General features: G+C 40.8%; 1 long non-coding RNA gene across 1 annotated transcript in view; it reads right to left on the bottom strand.

Annotated features, from left to right (window-relative positions):
* Positions 1 to 3,119: 3,119 nt before the first annotated feature.
* The window catches only part of LOC146074375 (uncharacterized), a 52,050-nt gene continuing 32,208 nt past the window's right edge, over positions 3,120 to 22,961 (bottom strand). The window contains exons 4-5 of the long non-coding RNA XR_014473418.1: positions 14,942 to 15,006; positions 3,120 to 3,322 (exon numbers count right to left, since the gene is read on the bottom strand). This is a non-coding gene — a long non-coding RNA (uncharacterized LOC146074375). The remainder of the gene's footprint in view (positions 3,323 to 14,941; positions 15,007 to 22,961) is intronic.

Below are 22,961 nucleotides of genomic sequence, written 5' to 3'. Positions count from 1 at the left end.
GAGTGCAAGTCGAGATCTGTTAAAAATAAAAAAATCTGGGATTATGAGGTATCATCTTTCAGATAATACTGTACAAAATAGATTAATTGTAAGCGAATAGGAAGGCAATAGCTGCATGCTTAATAATCTTTTCTCCTGAATTGGGGACAAGCTGCTTAATTCTGTTCTGGTTTGCTTAACTCTCAGTTTGCACGATAGCAGATTCCTCTGTCTGTTACCAAGAAACTGAATAAAGTTACATTTCTGAAGCAGTTTATTAAGGGCAGCTTGGATACAAATCATGAGGAGACTTCTAATAAAAATCAAGTATTTTTTTAATTGTGATTGAAAGCTCTTATTTTATTTATCAACAAATGTAGGGGGTGATTCAGGTTGGTTCCAAAAACAAACTCCTCCTTTAATGGACAAAACCATGCGCACTACAGTTAGGGCAGATGTAACATGTGCAGAGAGAGTTACATTTGGGTGAGTTATTTTGTTTCTGTACACGGTAAATACTGGAAAAATGGATAATGCAAAATAGTTTTATGCTCCATTGCAGTGCTGCTGAAGTATCTATGCTGGGGTGTTCTCAGTAACTAAACATTTTGGTAGGTAGCACAAAAACTTTAGCCACACTGTTTTCCTTTACTTAGTAAAAATGGAAATTTATTCACAAAAATACATAAAAACATATACATTTTAAAACATCAATTATATCCTTTAGATATAAATGTAAGAGCCAGTTATAAATGAACATTAATGTATGGTAAAATTGACTAGTGCATTAAACATATAAACAGATTGGCATAAAAAATGGTGCATAGCAGAAGTAGACCTGGATGGAGAAAACAAAAGTTTACAATCAGGCCATTCTGTCCTGTTTCGGGCCATTTATCTGCCGCCCATTGCGTTCTTTAAACAGGAATCACTTCTCTAGTGTCTCAACTATGTCAGTCATGCATCAATGAAAATATATCAATTTTAATAACACATTAAAAATACACATGTATAATATATAAAATTACTGTAAAGGAATAATGGACCTACTGGAGTATTATAATCACCACTGGTAGGTTGATGTAACCTGCACTGATCGGGGGCTTACGTCCAAGATGGTTCAGATGAAGTCCTCAAGAATAATTGTGGATGTCCTAAGGTCCAGATCACCAACACGTTTCGCTGTGTTTAATCACAGCTTTATTAAGGTGTATTTTGTTTCTGTGAGGTCCACGTTATTTATACCTAACTTCCTGTATAAGCAATAAATTGAAAGCAGCGCTAACAAATACCATAAAGTATATGCATCAATGAAAATATATGAATTTTAATAACACATTAAAAATACACATGTATAATACATAAAATTACTGTAAAAGAATAATGGACCTATTGGAGTATTATAATCACCACTGGTGAGTTGATGTAACCTGCACTGATCAGGGGTTAACGTCCAAGATGGTTCAGAGTCCTCAAGAATAATTGTGGATGTCCTAAGGTCCAGATCACCAACATGTTTCGCTGTGTTTAATCACAGCTTTGTCGAGGTGTATTTTGTTTCTGTGAGGTCCACGTTATTTATGCCTAACTTCCTGTATAGGTGATTTGCATAAATCATTGATGCATACACTCAATACACATAGAAATACATTTCTATTTGCTCGGAGACAGTGGCATACAATAAACATTTCAGAATGGAAATAATAAATTAATAACTTTATAAAACAAAAAAAATGTAATAAGCAACTTAATATATGACCTTTCCTAGTTTGTATCACTTCCGGGTGGGCAATGTCATTCAGGCTATATATAATATAATGTAATATATAATATAATGACTAGGAACTAGGACTAGGAAAGGTCATATATTAAGTTGCTTATTACATTTTATTTGTTTTATAAAGTTATTATCTAAGCATAATATAATACAATGCCCACCTCCTTCACGGGACCCTCCTGCCCAAAGTGCCCTGGGCACCCCACAAGGGTTAACCTGGCCCTGTGCATGGTGTATTGAGGATAGATGTATGAGAACACATTGTAGTTCCACCAGTTCAGTGATAGAAAGAGCATTTGGAGCTTTTTTCAAAAGGCATTTTCATTGTTTTGACAGTTCATTTAGGACAGTCAAGAATAATGTATAAGACCTAATAATTCCTTGTGCTACACTTCATAATATTTCCATATTATAGGTGCTGCCTGTGAGGAGAGGGTGGTAGAGGGGATGTTTAAAAGGAATCCTGACAATTACCCTGATTTTATGATAGCAGAGTATACAAAATTATATTTTCCAATAGTACTTCAGGTCTAAGTACACCCTAACAATGTACATAAGGGATCATGTATCTAATATGGGTGTAAGTTTCCAATTTATACTAAATCATTCTAACTTTGGAGACAATGGTGGAATATGTAACAATGTGAGAGTTCCTGTGTGTGTGTGTGTGTGTGTGTGTGTGTGTGTGTGTGTGTGTGTGTGTGTGTGTGTGTGTGCGCGTGTGTTTACCTGTTTTAGTTCTACATCTTATATCTTCTATGTCTATGGTTAGGACTCTTTTTTATGCAAAGAGGTTTCACATTTGCATGGGGCTAACTGGGATAAGCTTATCAGCTTGGCCAATTAGGTGCCCTAACTGGACCATCAGGTCATCAGCCCTACTGGCATTTGCCTTGTCTGTTCTTCATTAGGGGGGGGGGGTTCCATTTTATGTCATCACTACTTGCCATTTACCTTTTTGTCATGTTAGGGTCATGTAAACAAGGGTTGTCTGAAATTGTTAATGTGTAGACTCTCACATTACACCAATAATGAAGAGGGGAGAGATTGAGGTGGTTGGAGGTATGCACTAGCTACGCCCTCCAATATTGCTAGTCACACCCCATAGCACTTGCCATGCCCCCAACATGTCACTACCTACATGCAGTACAAGATGGTTTTGTCCATTAGAGTAAAAATGAGCTTTGTGATCTAGGGCCAGATGTACTAAGCTTCAAAAAGTGATAAACAGGAGAATGATAAATATTCAGCCAATCAACTCCTACCTGCCATGTGATAGGCTGGGTTTGAAAAATGACAGGTAGGAGCTGTTTGGCTGGTTGTTTATCACTCACCAATTTATCACTTTCCGAAGCTTGGTACATCTGGCCCTTAGTCTGACATAGGCATTAAATGGTGTGCTAAATAAACAGGACATCGTCTTACATATTGAAAGTATCTGTGTTAAGACTGGAAGGAATCTGACCAGGACTACATGTTTGGCGTCTGGTGGTGGTGGTGTGTATTGTGAGGGCCTCTGAAGATCCATCCTTGGGGATGGAAGGAATTTTTGTTCTGTCTCCCCATCTATGGAAATGAGAGAAACAATGAAGCATAATAACCATTACTGTTTACAGCTGTAAACGTTATTGCTTGTTGAAAGATGTGTGACTTTCAATAGTCAAAAATATTATTGGTCTAAAATTAGGTACAATATGAAACCACAACATACATTGCTTAGCACATGAAAGAGATTCAACTTATAACAGATGCAGCAAAGGATACATATTAAATATGCATAATGCCCAAAAGCTGCAACCTTAAGAAATTAGGCATTAAACATAAAGTGTTATTAGTAACATAGGCATCTGAGGCAAAAGCAAACACAGCCAGGTTCTGTACAAGTCATTTGTCCCCTCAACTTCAAAAGGGGAGGAGCTAACTATACCAGATGTAAACCAGATGTGCTGCGACATCTGTGAATGATAATAATTAGAAATATAAAAGACATTGCGGAATTCTTAATGAAATTTGTCAAGTGCAATTTTTCATCAAAGTTACAGTTTATTAATCCAACTTGCTAGTGTACTGTACTGTAATATGTTATTGTTTATTATAAATAGTTGCTTGATTTACACATTTTGAAAGAAATTGCCTAAACAGTTGATCACAAAAATCAATATATATATCAATAATCAGATAGAATGTGACCTACAGTACGACTATATTAATACAAGAAACTACAAGATGATTCCAAACTGTGCGGAATTAATATATTTTCCCACTACACTATAGATTGTAAGCTTGCAGCAGGGACCTCCAACCTCTATGTCTGTCTGTTTTATCTAGTTTGTTCTTTCAGTGTTGTCATCATTTGTAAAGTGCAACAGAATCTGCTGCTCTATATAAGAAACTGTTAATAAATAAATAACTACACAAATATATACTAGTGGGTATATTGGTGCACCATAAAAGCTAACCCAAGTGTGTGCATGTACCTGTGTTTAGGGCAGACTAGATGGGTCTTATATGGTGTAAATTCTCTGCTTTTATTAGTTCATTTGAAGACATCCATTATCTCAGTAGAGTATATTCAAATTTTGATATAAATAAAATAAACAAAATCAATCTTGCTAACATATATTAGATGAAGGGTATGCAATCTAAAAATGGGAAATCCCATCCTTCAAATGTGGGTACACTCCTGTGCATACTGTATGTGGAAGACATAGATTTCCTGTAATCCTGAGTGACAACAACCACATAATAGCTATTAGGGAACCAAAATATAATAATTATAAAATTATAAATAATTTTATTACAATAAAGTTGTGCTCTCCTCCTCCAAATGTTATGCCCCTGAATTTATAGAAGCCAGGGTGGGACATATTCCCCTATCCCTTGCCTCCATGATTTTTCTGTAATATATGAAATTTTTCTTAGTCTTTATACTGTTAATGGGGCAAATACTATTTTTTGGAACAACTAGTTTGAGACAAGAGTCTCCATGGTTGGTAGATATGAGGACTAGGGATGAGCAGGTTCGAATTAGGGGAATCTGGACACCTCCCAATCCGAACCGCTTTCCTAGCCTGTTTGGGAATTTCCACCCAGGCTAGGGACATGTGTCTCAGGACCTCGCAAGAACCATTGGATCTTGCGAGAAAAAATAAGTAATAATGCCACTGTATAAGTCATTGGTGCGGTCATAAAGAATAATGGGGCAGATGTATTAAGCCTGGTGAAGAGATAAAGTTGAGAAAAAGTGGAGATAAAACGATAGCACCCCAGCCAATCAATGCCTGTCATTTTCAAATGCATTTGATTGGCTTGTGCGTTATCTCCTTTCATTTTATCTCCACTTTTTCTCTTCACCAAGCTTAATTCATCTGCCACATTGTGTGAAGTTCAGGAGACCATGTGGCCCATTCAGACCCATCCAGTTAGGTCCAATTTTGGACCTGTTTTCAATGGTAGGGGGTCGGCGCATCATGAATATGCGCATGTGGAAAACCCCTGTGCGATGGCCTTTGGCGAGTATCACACTCACTGATGCAATTGCACTGTAAGGGACAAGCAAGGGCGGTAGCAGGGGAAAGCCCAGTGTTTTATGGGCGTCTTTATATAAATGCTAGGAGTTCACCTTGGAATGCAGGCATGTTGATTTTATGATCTGCGGGCATCTGAAAAGTAAGTATGGACTTTTTCAGAGCAAAGACTGAAGAAATTATTCGATGGTCAGTGACCATCAAATGATTTCTCCTCCCGCACGTGAGGGGATGTGTTCGGGTACACGGGTACACATGGGGATTCAGGCACTGTGTAGTGAATAAGTGGTATAGCATCCCATCAGAGATGGTAGAGGCAAGGACAGTAAAGCCATTTAAACATGCTTGAGATAGGTATATGAATATCTTTATAATGAACTAAGGTTCAACAATGGTGGACATTGCCTAAAGGATAAAAAAAAGGGCAGACCACTCATGTGGTTATATGTTAGGTAACAGTACCATCTGGTATACAGTAGGACAAATAAATTAAACAATATGTATATTTTCAACTCTTAAGTATTAGTTAGCAGAAGTTTTCATATTTGGATAGTTGGGGGTGCTCTTAGAAGAGGCAATTGGAAAATGAAGTGAATGAAACCATTCATGGAATTCTGATTTTTATTAGTCATAAAAGGAAATATGAACACATACATAAATGATGTTAATTACAATAATACTGTTGAAATACCAAATATTTACATTTACAAAACAACCATTTATATAAAAATCATCGAGAAAGAATATCAGGGGAGAAGAGAAGAAAGAAAGGAAAGGGGCTGAATATATTAAGAAAAAGTAGAAGAAAAGAATAGGAGAATCGTCGTTGTGGTTCTAGGATGCCAAAGTAGATGATGGTGTCATGTAAGTTTTGTAGGTGGGAGATTCTTTAAAAGTGAGCCATGTGAACCAGGTGGCAGTACACCGAGAGGAAGACATTTGTGGGGTAGTGGTAAGTTCTTCCGTGGCCATATGAAAATCAACCCTCTGAACCCAGCGCCAAATTTGAGTTTACGCAGCAGTTCTCTAAAAACAAGGTAAGGTGTCTCTGGTACTGGGATCCCAGTAAATTCACAAGTAATTTTATGGACAAGTTGTCAATAACCCATTATTATTTGGCATTGCCACCAAATGTGGAGAGGAGTGCCCTGTGATTGTTCACATCGCCAGCATACGGCAGATACAGTTGGAAACATTTGGTGAACTTGCTCAGGACAGTAATGCCATCTAGACATTATTTTTACATGACCATTGGTCCTCAGATAGGTCATGCAGGAAGTCCCAGAAGAGATGAATGACAGAGAGTTTGGGGGTAAATCTGGATGAAACAATAAAGGCATGAAAGTCCTTGGCTAACGTAAAGTAGGGTGTCTGAGATGCAGAATTTTTAGAAGCCAAGGAATGATCTGAGCCCAAGTGCTTATAGCAAAGCCCACAATAGTCTGCCATTGTTTTACAGCAGGGTAATATGACACCTCAATAATCCTGGCTAAGTGTATAGCATGATAATAACTAATAATGTGTGGGAACTGTAAGCTTCCGTCTTTGTGCTTTCTAATCAATATTGATCTATTCAACTTATGACCTGTCTTTCCCTATACAAAATGGCCCACCATGGCATGAAGTTCCTTAAAAAAAGAATTTGGAATCATAAGGAGCAGTGTCTGGAAGAGGTATAGAAATGTTGGCAATATGTTCATTTTTATTGTATTAATTCTGCCACATGAGGACATATTAAGGGCTGACCATTTCTTAAAATCTGTTTTAAGTTTGTGTAGAAGTAAGAGAACGTTTAGTCTATAGAGATCGGGGATTTTATGAGAAAGGAGAACACCTAAATATTTAAATGGATTTCCCTTTAATATCAAATGTACTGTACGTATAAACTACTTATAAAGAGGGGCAGATTAAGGGGTGAGGGTGCCCCTAGGCACAATAATAATGGCTCATTTGATAATAGCCAATTTAATGGATTAATAAAAAAGCCACACACTGACATTTTTTTTATTTATGTATACATAAAGTATTTACTAAGTAGGACACTTTACGGGGCAGTATCTGCATGTCCTGTCCATTTACACTCTATTCAAGATGGAATATGGTACAGTACAGTGGATATTTTTCAGTTACTGCTACATTTCAGGCTGACAGTACTATCACAAGCATCCAAGTGCTGCCCCAAAACATCTGCTGCCCCTAGGCATGCCTAATGGGAAGTTCGGCTCTGCTCATAAATAAAACACATGACAAAAGAAATTGGCTTCAAAAAGCAATCAAATTTAATTGATATCATTATTATGAAATTAAACTTAAGCTAGTAAAGTGGTGGACAAATATAAATACTAATATGAATCACCTAAACACACCGACATTAAATTTGATAGGTGTCATCAAACAAATAGTATGCTGTATGCCAGTTATAATAATAAACCTCTTTCAGGTGGACTTACACTAACAGCTTGGTAATTTATTTATGTTCAGGCCTAATCTGTCTTATACACCAAATGTAAGCACACTGCAAAGTAGAAGCTTTTTACTGTCATTCATCTGAACAGGAGATCTTGTGATGTCTGAGGTGGTTGTGACTCCCAGAATCTGATTCTGATCCAACAATTTATGCCAAGAAACATGCTAAAACAGCACTAAAGTGACGGACATCTACTGTAATTCTTTATTTACTAACACTTCACACATGGTTGCACAATCAATTAAGCATTCCAAGGTGGACAGCTTCCCAAGTTGACTTATGAGTTCTCAACTGCTGATTTGTTTGAGTGATATGATAATGACTGCTGACGTGAAGTATTACAAGTAAATAAAAGACAAAAAGAAAGGGGAAGGACTTGTAATATTTTATGAAATCTAAAGTAAAAAATAAGCCCTACTTGTCAACAGAGTATATTTCCCTTTAACTCCAGCACAAAATATTAAGCCTTTCAAAAGCAAGTATAGGTACATGGACAAAAGGTGGAGTAATTAAAATATAAAGGACGTGTTTTATTTTCACACATTTAGTTCTTGCCAAGTCACCTGTGAATTAATTGTACTTAAATGTCAAAGTACACCAAAGCCACATACATTCAAACAAAACCCGCCTACACCCTGCTAAAATTAATTCTAGCTAGGAGCTCCAACAATGCAATGGAAACTTCATCTCTACCTTACAGTGAGCGGAACAGGAATATGACTATAATACAAAGTGCCTGGTTTTAATTAAACGGAAGAACCTTGGGAACTTGAACTCTATCTTCACAGTTAATACATTTAAGTGCTTTCAGATTAGATTATATAATATTTAATTAAAATGAATATAATATCAATACGTGCTGACCATTTACTGTACCTGGAAGGATAGAATAAAAAAAACTTACTGAATGAGAAATACTATGGAAACCGGATCCATTTATGAAGGTAATGTTTTTTTAAGAAGCTGTTGAAAATAATCATTAGATAACATAATTAATGATCTGATTTGTAAAGAGATGAATGAATTTGTCAGTCACCACTTACTGTATGCAGTAACAAATGATGCAGAGAAACACATACTGGGCCAGATGTACTAAGCTTGAAAAGCGATTTTATCAGAGAGTGATAAACAGCCAGCCAATCAGCTCCTACCTGTGATCTCACAGGCTGTGTTTGAAAAATATCAGGTAGTAGCTGATTGGCTGGTTGTTTATCACTGTCCATTTTATCACTTTTCAAGCTTAGTACATCTCGCCCACTGTACGTTAGAATTACACTGGCCCTAGGCCAGGAATCCGCACATAGCCACATGTTTTTAGAAATGTTCATTGACCTGCAGCAAATACTGTACTTTCGTGTGAGATGCATCCAGCAGAAACATCTGCATGCAATTCTACAACGGACTACCAATCTTACAGTACCTTGTAATTGGTAGGGAAACAGTTGTGTTTTTCTTTCCCCTGTAAAAGCTCTATTCTATTCACCAGAAAGATGGCACTGCCAGCAGCAAATATGGGCATATGTACACCACAGACCCTGCACACATTATACATATGCCACTGTACAATTTTAAAATAAGCAGATTTGCAATACTACCATTTTACTAAATTACGCATGTTTAAATGAGCACATGGATACATAGAAGACTATATAATCATAATTAATCATACACAATTCACATATTCTGAATAACAGTCTAGGATAAACATCTTTGAACATCATTTCTCATTCCATAATTAAGTAATTTATCATTGATCATGGTATGCTTTATATACTGTACATTGGGGCTGATTTCAGAGTTAAAAGTAAAAAGTCAAACATTATTCAAAAGCAGTATTCATAATAAAATTGTATATACTGTATTTTGCCAAATGACGAGCTGTACAATATTGACATGAATTAACTAAAAGTCATATTATCACATATCAAGATCGGCATAGTCTGCATAACGTCAATAACCCAAAAGGGTACAGGGGAAACCCCCAGTGGGTCACTCACACCTCTTCTTCTAGGGGTCAGGTTTCAGACTGTGCACTTGAATTATACATTATACATGTTACCTTACTACATACTACACAGGACTATGGTGCATTTTCTACCGTGCATTGCTGTTCTTAAACTGATATATTATCATGTATGTACTAGTAGTATTTACAATATATATTTACCATGGGACCTAATTCATGCAGTCTCTAATGGTTAGGCCAGGAGTGGGGAACCTCAGGCCCGGGGGCTGTATGCGGCCCCCGTAGCCGGTCTGAGTGGCCCACCCACCCGTCTGGCGGCTTTGCCAGGAGTCAAGTACAGGGAGATTCTTGCGAGAGGTCGGTAGTTCTCATGAGATTCCTCTAAATCGGTGGTTCCCAACCCTGGTCCCCAAGTACCCCAAACAGTGCACGTTTTCCAGGTCTCCTCACAGAATCACAAGTGAAATAATTAGCTTCCCCTGTAGATCTTTTAAAATGTGTCTGAATAATAAGTGCACCTGCTGGGTGACCTGGAAAATGTGCACTGTTGGGGGTACTTGAGGACCAGGGTTGGGAATCACTGCAATCAGCAGCAGCCGGAGACTGTCAATGCTATTCAGCGTCAGCCGACGGAGCGTGGGACAACTGCAGCAAGACAATTTGTAAGATACATTTTTACATATGGCCCCCGCAGGATTTTTTCCCCATACAAATGGCCCTTGGCACAAAAAAGGTTCCCCACCCCTGGGTTAGGCAAACAAATGATCACGCCTGTGGTGTCTGTTGGTGTGAATTTGAATATGGGAAGCCTGTAGTAATCCCTGATGCAGCTGATGTTTCTTTTGTATGTGTAACAGTGTAATAAAAACAATATAAGAAATATAGAGAACACTTTCTCTTGGGGAAGATTTACTAAAGCTTGGAGTGTGAAAAATGGGAGAGAACAGCACTAACCAATCAGCCCCTAACTATCATTTTACAGTTAATGGGACAGAATTTACAAAGCTTGTAGACCTATAAATTAACAACTAATCTGTTCCTGTCATTTTATATGCTATTTTTTAAACATGACAGTTATGCCCTATTATAGGCCAGATGTATCAAGCTTCAAAAGTGATAAACAGCCTGCCAAGCAGCTCCTACCTGTCAGGTCACAGGTTGGGTTTGAAAACTAACAGGTAGGAGCTGATAGACTGGCGGTTTATTACTCTCCACTTTATCACTTTTTGAAGCTTGATACATCTGGCCCGGTACTTGTTTCCTAGCACGGCGCCCCCGATTCTTATACAATCGCATCGCATGCAATATAGCGGTATGCGATGCATGCGATGCGATCCGATTTTTTATTGTACAAGCACCGACATGGGTGCTTTTAATGTTAAATGCGCCCCCATTGCCAACGCCACCCCCGCTATCAATGCCGACCCGAAGCGTGGCGAGCGCAGCGGTACGCGTCCTCCAACCTTTTCATACCCCCACTATCCACGTCAGCATGGAGTTGATTTTAGATAGTGTGGCGAGTGCAGCGAACCACCGAGCCCGAAGCGTGGCGAGCGCACACGGATTACTTTGCATGTATTCCGCGTCCCCTCGCGGGGCTCACTGCGCTCCCCACGCTTCGGGCTCGTATTCCGCGTCCCTTCTCGGGGCTCGCTGCGCTCGCCACGCTTTGGGCTCGGTGGCTCGCTGCACTCGCCACACTATCTAAAATCAACTCCATGCCGACGTGGATAGTGGGGGTATGAAAAGGTCGGAGGACGCGAACCGCCGCCCCTCGCGGGCGCGCTGCACTCACCACGCTTCGGGTTGGCGTTGATAGTGGGGGTGGCGTTGACAAGCAGGGTGCTTGTACAATTAAAAATTGCATCGCATGTACTCCTGTTAATTTAACATGAATATCGCATCGCATGCATCACATATGGTATGCGATGGGTGCCGTGCTAGGAAACAAGTACCTCTGGCCCTATATATGATATGATGCATGGTCGATATCATTAATGATATCGGTGGTGTCACAAAACGAGCGACCCATGGGGTAAACACTGAACAATAAGGTTATAAATATATTGTTCAGTGACATCATTGGGACCTTCTCCGATCATGCAGTCTCTGGTGATATCGACAGATTTGACTGCATGTTTAGACGATAGGGGTTATCGTCTGGAGTGCAGATCATTAACAATATAGTGGGTACACATTAAATGATACAGGGCATGTACCATGATATCATTAACAATATTATTATCATGCATATTGTTCAGGAAAATTGTATAGTGTGTACCCACCTTAAGAAGCTGGTTGGCTGGCACTTTATCTTCTGAACTGTATCTCTCTCCAAGCTTTGATACATCACCCCCAGTGTTTGTACAATGATATTTAGTAGCGGTTAAAGTCACAAACCAGCATCTATAATACACTGTGTGGGGATTTTTGCTGCTTCCGTGATGCGAATACACTTGCAGACACACGTGTGTTTTGTGTGTATATGTATTATTATAGGAAGGTCAAGGGGGGTGTGGACAGTTAGACGGTCGACAGTCTTAAGGTCGATCACTATTCCTTGACAGAGAAAAGGTTGACACAGTAAAAAGGTCAACATGCAGTAGGTCTACGTGTGCGTTGGTGGGGACCTGAAGCAGGGCTGTTAGTGCAGGGGACACCAATGCCGGCCTGAAAGTGCGGGGGACCTTGCATCGGGCAAAGAGTGTGGGAGACCATGCTCCTCTTCCCTCCTTTCCGCAGCGTATGTGGGGGTCCTGGCTCCTCTACCCTCCTTTCCGGGACTTGTGAGAGTAACATAGGGCCAGGCAGTGTGTGGTTGAGGGGGTGGGACAGAGCAAGGTACCCAGTTCCACCTGTACTGGGGAAGGGGGGGGGGGTTAAAGGACACACCGCTCTCATCTCCCTCTCCCATGCTTCTCTCCCCCCCTCTTCTCCTCTCCCTCTCTTACACCACACACTGACTCCCCCTGTGTCTCACTCCTTGTCTTTCCCTGGCATGCTCTCTCTCTCTGTCCCTTCCTCTTCCTCTTCCTCTGTCACTCCCTGTCTTTCCCCTTTTCTCTCTCCTTCCCCAACACCCTTTTAGTCTCTTAATTCTGTCATTCTTTATTCTGCCCCCCCCCCCCCCCCCGGGGCTTTGTAATGGGAGTGGGGTCCTTTAAATATTCTGCTATGGGGCCCACAAAGTGCTAGTTATGCCCCTTAGTGCATTGTAATGCATTTGCTCGTTAAGAGGAAGTGGGTAGTGGAGAAAAAGGAACAGCTGTAATGTAGAGCCAATTCTATAGCCAATTTATGGTATAAAAAACACCAATAAGCAAATCACTTGCCAAGCACACTAGGTCACACACTGTTGACAGGCAGTGGGTATAGATAAGCATAATAAATGATCTAGCACCTCAATCTTTCTAGAACATGCAGTGTTCAGAAATTATTTTACAATATGCATTTCAGTAGAGACAAGATCCATTAATACAATTTACTATATTCTACAAAATATCACGTTTTTTTCTTACTTTAAGAAGCTGCATTATTCGATAAAATGACTAAGTAGTATAATCAACTTTGATAATTCAATCTTTAACACCAAAACATCCAAAGGGGATTAGTCATGATAATTAAATCACAAAAGTAAACTGGTTTAATAGAAAGCCAGACAGAATGGTATTCTAAATGAAACATATTTTCTTTCTTTATGATGAATGATCAGATTAGCTTTAGCGTTGAAGTTAAGGATTATACCAATATACTGAAGTTCAAAGGCATACAAACCCAGTTAGAACCCTTTCAGTGATTGCCAACCATTAAATAAAACATTTATATACTGTACAAGACGCGATGGAAACTGATGTATTAAATGATGAATATGCATTAGGATTAGAACGATTGTTAACATAAATGACATTTCATGGAAATGATTTATAGATAAAGGGCCAAGCGAATATACAACTACTAATCTCGAAAACCTTTTATATGACGAGAAAAAGAAATACATTTAAATATTTAATTATTTATCCTGGCCCAAAGATAATGGCACATCTATTAAAAGTGTAAAAGCCATAATGATGCATATGACAGCAGAATACAGATATTTATTAAACAGTGTTAGGAAAAGTTGACTTTGTTTACAATGCCTGCAGAGGTTAACTTTGCATCAACTTTGACATTCCTTGCAGAACTCAGAAGTGTTATGCTTGTTTAAACACAGTGGAATTGTATGGGAATCCTCATTAAGCACACTGTTCTGAGAGAAAGCTTTGAGACAGGTTGATGAAGGCTCTGTTATAAATAGAACAAGTTACAGCGGAAGAATTTATCTTCACTTTTAGCTACAATTGTTTTCCTGACTTTGTGCGCCAGCCCGTAATCTGTGTTTTGGTCTTCTGTTAGTTCTTTGGTTACAATAAATGATCGCACAGTGAATGTTATTTTTATTGTGCGTATATCCGTATTTTTAGATACATGTCTTTTATATTTGGTTGTTGTCTGTCCTGCAATACTTAGTTTGTTATCTTACAAACATACAGTACTGTAAACTGATAATAAGTTAAAGACTGCACATCTGGAACAAATAAGACGTGTTCCGCATCTGTGCCATTTGACTCCAAGGAGCATATTTAAAAAAACAAAGACGGTGAAAGAAAAGAAGAAAAAGCAACAGAGCAATGCATTGAAATTAGAATATGCAAATAACACTTGTGTTGATTTAGTTTTAAACCATCAAGTGAATCTTTTTTCATTCACGTGTTTCAATGTCACTAATACAAGCAAAGTTAAGGCTTGTATGTGTCATATCCTAAGATAGATTTAAGTCTGGGGGGGGTATTTAATCTGGTATTTCAACTGTCGGAATGTCCCGACAGTTGGAATACCGGGACGTTTTTGTTTGGTCCGACAGCACATCGACAGTCGGCATTCAATGTTCCGGCTGTTGAGTGTCGAAAAGTACATGGATTGGTGAAAACGGCCGCGGATTGTCAAAAAATGTCTGTGAACTCAACAATCCACGGCCATTTCCGACACAAAACAAATCTGACTTTTTAAAAAGTCAGATCTGACTCCCTTCAATGCTGTTGTTAAAGGCAGCATTGAATAGGCGATATCACCCCTGTTGGGAACTAACGGCACAGATTGAATACCCCCATAAATATGTTTGAAAGATTGTTTTTTTTTTTTTAAATGCTGGAATAAATGAAATGGAAATATTATATTTTTTTACTTACTTATCAGTAGGACCATCAGTAATATAATATCCTATAAAGCAGAGGTCGTTCTAATTAGGAAGAGCCTGTGACAAGAAAAAGGAAGGAAGCTTTATGTTCTAAGCCTAAACAGACTGCCCACACTAATAAGACAGGAGAAATTACATACAGACCTTGTCAGGACGGCATTAACTATATTATTATTTCCATAAACAGAAACGAGATCAATGAAAAAAAATCCAGCAAAAATACCTGTCACTGCGACCTCATTTGTATATATAATACTGAAGCATTTTAATGTTCTTGTTGTATTATTTGAGCCCAATTAGTATGCACTTCTATATGAATTTGCATATGAAATTTCACATAAACTCAAACAACCGATCTCTGCTACAAAGTTCTGCATGAATCAAATTTTTATGCAGCAACATGTTAAACTGGAAATATCCACCTCAATCTCACAATTTCTAGATTTTATACTTTGCATGAATATGTCTCCCTGCAACACAAAATAGTTTCTGTACATCAGCACATTATAGTGAGCATCCCCAAGCCTATCCTGCACACAGCAAGCTGCAAACCCTAGCTCCTATCCGAAGAAGCAATTGTTGTACACTACACCCCTTCAGCTGAAACTACCATGACACAGTAAGCTACACGCATAACTGAGTGATATTGGGGGTTATTCTGGTTCACTTTTTCTGACAAATTCCTTCTTAGATGGACAAAACCATGTGCACTGCAGGTGGGGCAGATGTAATTTGTGCAGAGAGTTAGATTTGGGTGGGGTTTTACTTTAAAGTGAGATCTATATTGCAGTGTAAAAATAAAGCAGTCAGTATTTACCCTGCACATAAACAAAATAACTCACCCACATTTTACATCTGCCCCCCTGCAGTGCACATGGTTTTGTCCATCTAAGAAGGATTTTGTCAGAAAGAGTGAACTAGAATAAGGCCATATGTCACAGAATAGTATTTATGCCATGGGCCTGCATTTTTCCAGCTTTGTAAATAACTCTAGGGCTTGTTAAGATGAGTGTTCATATGAAATTTGCTAAGACGGTTTTATAAATGGAACATGACATACGTAAACAATTATTAATATCTCATAGACATCATAAGCATTGATCCCGCTGCATGCATATATGCATCCTCTGTTTACACAAGCAGCAAATGAAATCATTAGTCTCCAGTTTGGCCAGGTTTGGGAATGAGTAACAGTATGGTCACTGCCACACAGGTAAGACTGGACAGGTTAGCCTATTTTGCACTCTGCACTATGGGCGTGGAGTTGATTTTAGACAGTGTGGCGAGCGCAGCGATCCACCAAGCCCAAAGCGTGGCGAGGGGACACGAAATACGAGCCCGAAGCATGGCGAGTGAAGCGAGCCCCGCGAGGGGACACGCAATACATGTAAAGTAATCCGTGTCCCCTGTGCAAGGCCATGCCTCTGTTTTGCCACTGCTGCCCCTCTGCCTGCGGGGAATAGACGCTGTGTGCATGCGCACAGCGTCTATTCACAGTTGACAAGCGGGTGGCAGCGGGGACTCCCAACTGCTGGGGACCCGGGAATGTCCCCAAAAACCGGGACGTTCCCGTAGTAAACGGGACAGTTGTAGTAGCGAAAGTTAGACCTGGCAAGTGGGATTTGCAGTGATATGCACATGATGGTATGGAGGTTCACATACTAACACAAAGAAGTTTGTTTCCAGCAGAGAAATCTAAGTAGGGGCAAAGGGTCTTAGAATCCATGTCATCTGATGATGGCAATGGTTCAGTTTTAAAAATGTAGTATTTATAGAGCTTGATTAATTTCCGGCCAGGTCTATATAGGCCATGATATATAGGGGTATATTTACTAAGGTTCTACTAAAGATGTGATGTTGCGCATAGCAACCAATCAGATTCTATCTATTATCTTTTAGAAGGTGCTAAATAAATAAGAAGTAGAAAATTACTGGTTGCTATGGGCAACATCCCATCTTCAATAGAACTCCCATCTTTTGAAAATGTACCCCTTAATTTCTAGAAATGTAGGAGATTTAAATTTTCACCCACTTTTGTTGAAATTAAGTTAAAACTTTTGTATTTAAAAGCGAGTACTTGTACTCCAATGTTACATTATTCTACAGTTTAGCTCAGGGTTCTCTACCCTCCCGGAATGGCCTGGAGGCTCCTGAAATTCGGGTCCCCGTCTCTGCCCCGTGGAAAGGCAACCCTCCCGGATACCGGCTTCTCCTGGAGAGGAGACTTTAAAAGTAGGCAACCCTTTTTTAGCTAGTGATTACCTACATTAAAACAAGACAGTAGCTGTGAGCATCATCTTGGTGATGAGGTGGGAAATTACCATAAATCATTGCTGTCACTATATTCAGTTGACTTAAACTGACAGTGACAGTGACAGCTCCTTTCAAAAGCATCTGATGTTCCTAAAATATTTTAAAACTATTATATTTTTAACACCAATAAGTATTTATACTCCTTTAGGAATAAGAATATCATGGAGAACAAAACAAATTTGAAATAACTTAAAAATGTACTTGACACATATGCTTAATAGGTGTATATAGAGACTGTGATATTTATTCATCAAAAGAGGAAAATGAGGATAAAAAAAACACGGTACTTGTTTCCTAGCACGGCCACAATCGCAGGCATCGTGTGCCTTAACTTTAAGGCACACAATGCCCGCGATGCCCGCGATTTCCCCATAGGCTTCAATGTTAAAATATTTTAACATTGAAGCCTATGCGCGTCCGACGTGATGCCCCCAATTTCTCCATAGGCTTCAATGTTAAAATATTTTAACATTGAAGCCTATGCGATGGACCCGATTTGTCCATAGGCTTCAATGTTAAAATCATTTAACATTGAAGCCTATGGAGAAATCGGGTCCATCGCGTCCATGGTGTGCCGACGCGATGGACCCGATTTCTCCATAGGCTTTAATGTTAAATTATTTTAACATTGAAAATGAGTGCATTTAACATAGGAAAAAATGGGAAATGGCCCAATATGGGCCATTTCTCATTGGGTATGGCCCTGGCATATGTGTGTAAAAAATAATGGCCCCCCATTGTGACCGCCACCCCCATGATTGACGCTCGCCACACTATATATTCTCAACTCCACGCCGACATGGATAGTAGGGGAATGAAAAGGTCGGAGGACGCGCACCGCCGCCCCTCGACGGCTCGCTGCGCTCGCCACGCTTCGGGTTCGCGTCAATCGTGGGGGTGGGGGCCACAATGGGGGGCCATTATTTTTTACACACATGCCGGGGCCATAGCCAATGAGAAATGGCCCATATTGGGCCATTTCCCTTTTTTTTCTATGTTAAATGTACTCAGTTTCAATGTTAAAATAATTTAACATTAAAGCCTATGGAGAAATCGGGTCCATCGCGTCGGCACACCATGGACGCGATGGACCCGATTTCTCCATAGGCTTCAATGTTTAATGATTTTAACATTGAAGCCTATGGAGAAATCGCGTACATCGCGTCGGTCGCGTCGTGTGGGTTTTGGTATGCACCCGACGCGACCGACGCAATTTTTTCCGACACGACCACCACGATAGAAATCGTGGTGGCCGTGCTAGGAAACAAGTACCAAAAAAACAACTGTCTTTCTTGCCTCAGTCTGTAGAGTTTTGGGGAAATTTATTAAGATGAGAGTTCTGTTTCTCATGGGATGTTGCTATGGGCAACCAATCAGAATATACTTCTTATTAGTACCTTATAGAAGATAATACATAGTATCTGATTGGTTGCCCATAGCAACATTCCATGTAAAATAGAAGTCACATCTTAGTAAATTTTTACCAATATGTTTAAGTGTGAAAGGATGGCAACAGGCCAAATGTTCACAATGACACACAAACAGACTAGGGTTATTTTCTGTCAATAGTATGGTTTTGAAGTGTGGGACAAAACTGAACCTGGAGGAAATGCGAACATTGGGAGAACATACTAACACCATATTCTTGGCCAAAACTTAATGAAATCAGAATATTAGATTAATCTATGTGCACTAATTTGTTCAAGGCAGACAATGTTGTGTTTATGATGTGACACTGGAGCCAGGCAATCAGAGGACACAGAAGATGGACAAGCTGCCATAGATAGATACACTCTGCTGTAGGTTTGTCTTTTCCCACCACCCTTGCTTTGTATTTATTGGCAATGTACTTACAGAAAATAAATAGCTTTACAATTTGCACTAGAGTTCATGGTTCACTAAATCCTTTTCCTTAACAAAGAACAGAGTGACTATAAAAAACGGTACTTGTGTATTATCACGGCGCCCAGTTCTGCTACGCACGGCACTGTAGGGAAATCGCATCGAATGGACCATTTAATGCGATGCGATTTTTTTACTGTAATCTAATCACTGCTCTCTCAGCCCCGGGGCATCACATCGTATCACATGACCCGCAAAATCGCATGCGATCGCATGCGATTTGATAGGGTGTGCGATACCATGACATTAGCTGTACCATAATATGATTGTATGACATACAATGATGTTTTAGGCCCCCCCCCACACTATCAACGCCACCCTGAAGCGTGGAGAGCTCCGCGAGCTCCGCGAGGGGCTGCAGAACGCGTTGTACGACCTTTTCATTCCCCCACTATCCACGTCGGCATGGAGTTGATCATATATAGTGTGGCGAGCACAGCGAGCCACCATGCCCGAAGCGTGGCGAGCAAAGCAAGCCCCGCGAAGGGACGTGGATTACTTTACATGTATTCTGTGTCCCCTCGCCACGCTTCAGGCTCGGTGGCTCGCTGCGCTCGCCACACTATATAAAATCAACTCCACGCCAAGGTGGATAGTGGGGGAATGAAAAGATTGTAGGACGCGTTCCACCACCACTCACCACGCTTCGGGGGGGCCCTAAAACATCATTGTATGTCATACAATCATTTTATGGTATAGGTCATGTCATGGCATCGCACACCCTATAAAATGCATGCGATTGCATGCGATTTTGCAGGAGGTGCGATACCATGTGATGCGATCACCCAGGGCTGAGAGAGCAGTGAATAACATAGGAAAATTGCATCGTATATCGCATGGCACTAAAATGGCCCATGTGATGCGATGCAATATTCTTACGCAGAATAGCCCACTAAGCAAATTGCTTAGTGGGCACCATGATAATACACAAGTACCTGAAAACATGTAGATCTGTGTCCAGGTTTCACCTTGGCTAAATAGAGACATGGGGGGGGGGGGTCCAAGATCAAATGAGTATGAATGCACCATTCGTACCTATTATGTGATATAATTCGGGACCAGCTGCCCGGCAGATTTACAAACAGCCGAGTTTGGCGGATTTGCCGTTTTTACAAATGGCAACTTCAGCTGATTTTGCCTGTAGGAATGAATACACCATCGATAGAACTCAGTCATATATGGCCATAGTATCTGATTGGTTGCCCATAGCTACAACCCATGTAAAATAGAACTCACATCTTAGTAAATTTCTCCCTATATGTTTGAGTCCTCTGGATGTTGACACAAGCATAAGGTCGACATGAGGGTTTTTTCATTCTTCAAAAAAAGGTGATAGAGTCCTATCTGATCGCCACAATTTACAATAATTTGTACTGCTGAATTTGGCAACAAATTCAACAGCAAGGCCCTTATTCTGGTTCACTCGGAAAGGCAAATTCCTTCTCAAATGGCCAAAACCATGTGCACTGCAGGGGAGGCAGATGTAACTTGTGCTGAGAGAATTAGATTTGGGTGGGGTTTTACTTCAAAGTAAGATCTATATTGCAGTGTAAAAATAAAGCAGTCAGTATTTTCTCTGCACAGAAACAAAATAACACACCCAAACAGTGGCTTAACAATAGCCCCGCAGACCACGCGGTTGCGGGGAGGTGCTGATTAAGTGTGGGCGCCGGGGGTCTGTGGGGCTATCATGCACTGCACTGTTGGAGCCCGTGACCCAACCCCTCTGTTCGCAGCCGCCACCGGTATTCGGGACCCGCGACCAACCTTGCTGTTTGCCGCCGGGACTGCAGATCTACTTGTCTCTTGTCTGCGGTCCCGGATCCCCTCCTTTCAGGCTTCTGTTAATGAAAATGGACTTCACAAAATGGCCGCCCCCTAGCAGCAGACCGTTTTTGAGGATGCTAGAGGAGGCCGCCGTATTTTGGAAGCTCTGGGCTCAAACAGCCAGCAGTGTCATGCCACCGCCGTGGAACACTTTTTAGATAACTTCCCCTAGCCAAAGCATGAGCAGAACTACAGGGACCAGCAAGCCTCCCAATCCAACAGCGAGCCACCATGCCCGAAGCGTGGCGAGCAAAGCAAGCCCCGCGAAGGGACGTGGATTACTTTACATGTATTCTGTGTCCCCTCGCCACGCTTCAGGCTCGGTGGCTCGCTGCGCTCGCCACACTATATAAAATCAACTCCACGCCAAGGTGGATAGTGGGGGAATGAAAAGATTGTAGGACGCGTTCCACCACCACTCACCACGCTTCGGGGGGGCCCTAAAACATCATTGTATGTCATACAATCATTTTATGGTATAGGTCATGTCATGGCATCGCACACCCTATAAAATGCATGCGATTGCATGCGATTTTGCAGGAGGTGCGATACCATGTGATGCGATCACCCAGGGCTGAGAGAGCAGTGAATAACATAGGAAAATTGCATCGTATATCGCATGGCACTAAAATGGCCCATGTGATGCGATGCAATATTCTTACGCAGAATAGCCCACTAAGCAAATTGCTTAGTGGGCACCATGATAATACACAAGTACCTGAAAACATGTAGATCTGTGTCCAGGTTTCACCTTGGCTAAATAGAGACATGGGGGGGGGGGTCCAAGATCAAATGAGTATGAATGCACCATTCGTACCTATTATGTGATATAATTCGGGACCAGCTGCCCGGCAGATTTACAAACAGCCGAGTTTGGCGGATTTGCCGTTTTTACAAATGGCAACTTCAGCTGATTTTGCCTGTAGGAATGAATACACCATCGATAGAACTCAGTCATATATGGCCATAGTATCTGATTGGTTGCCCATAGCTACAACCCATGTAAAATAGAACTCACATCTTAGTAAATTTCTCCCTATATGTTTGAGTCCTCTGGATGTTGACACAAGCATAAGGTCGACATGAGGGTTTTTTCATTCTTCAAAAAAAGGTGATAGAGTCCTATCTGATCGCCACAATTTACAATAATTTGTACTGCTGAATTTGGCAACAAATTCAACAGCAAGGCCCTTATTCTGGTTCACTCGGAAAGGCAAATTCCTTCTCAAATGGCCAAAACCATGTGCACTGCAGGGGAGGCAGATGTAACTTGTGCTGAGAGAATTAGATTTGGGTGGGGTTTTACTTCAAAGTAAGATCTATATTGCAGTGTAAAAATAAAGCAGTCAGTATTTTCTCTGCACAGAAACAAAATAACACACCCAAACAGTGGCTTAACAATAGCCCCGCAGACCACGCGGTTGCGGGGAGGTGCTGATTAAGTGTGGGCGCCGGGGGTCTGTGGGGCTATCATGCACTGCACTGTTGGAGCCCGTGACCCAACCCCTCTGTTCGCAGCCGCCACCGGTATTCGGGACCCGCGACCAACCTTGCTGTTTGCCGCCGGGACTGCAGATCTACTTGTCTCTTGTCTGCGGTCCCGGATCCCCTCCTTTCAGGCTTCTGTTAATGAAAATGGACTTCACAAAATGGCCGCCCCCTAGCAGCAGACCGTTTTTGAGGATGCTAGAGGAGGCCGCCGTATTTTGGAAGCTCTGGGCTCAAACAGCCAGCAGTGTCATGCCACCGCCGTGGAACACTTTTTAGATAACTTCCCCTAGCCAAAGCATGAGCAGAACTACAGGGACCAGCAAGCCTCCCAATCCAGGACTTGGAGAACCACAAGTCAAATCATGTGGGGCATTAATTGGTAGACAAAAGCAAGCCTCCCATTCCAGGACTTGGAGAACCACAAGTCAAATCATGTGGGGCATTAATTGGTAGACAAAAGAAGTAGGGGTCCCCTGTAT

Source organism: Crinia signifera, chromosome 4, assembly GCF_055691185.1.
Source record: "Crinia signifera chromosome 4, ASM5569118v1, whole genome shotgun sequence".
Lineage (NCBI taxonomy): Eukaryota > Metazoa > Chordata > Amphibia > Anura > Myobatrachidae > Crinia > Crinia signifera.
Note: the sequence above shows the minus strand (reverse complement) of the source record. Positions and strands in the feature narration are given on the sequence as shown.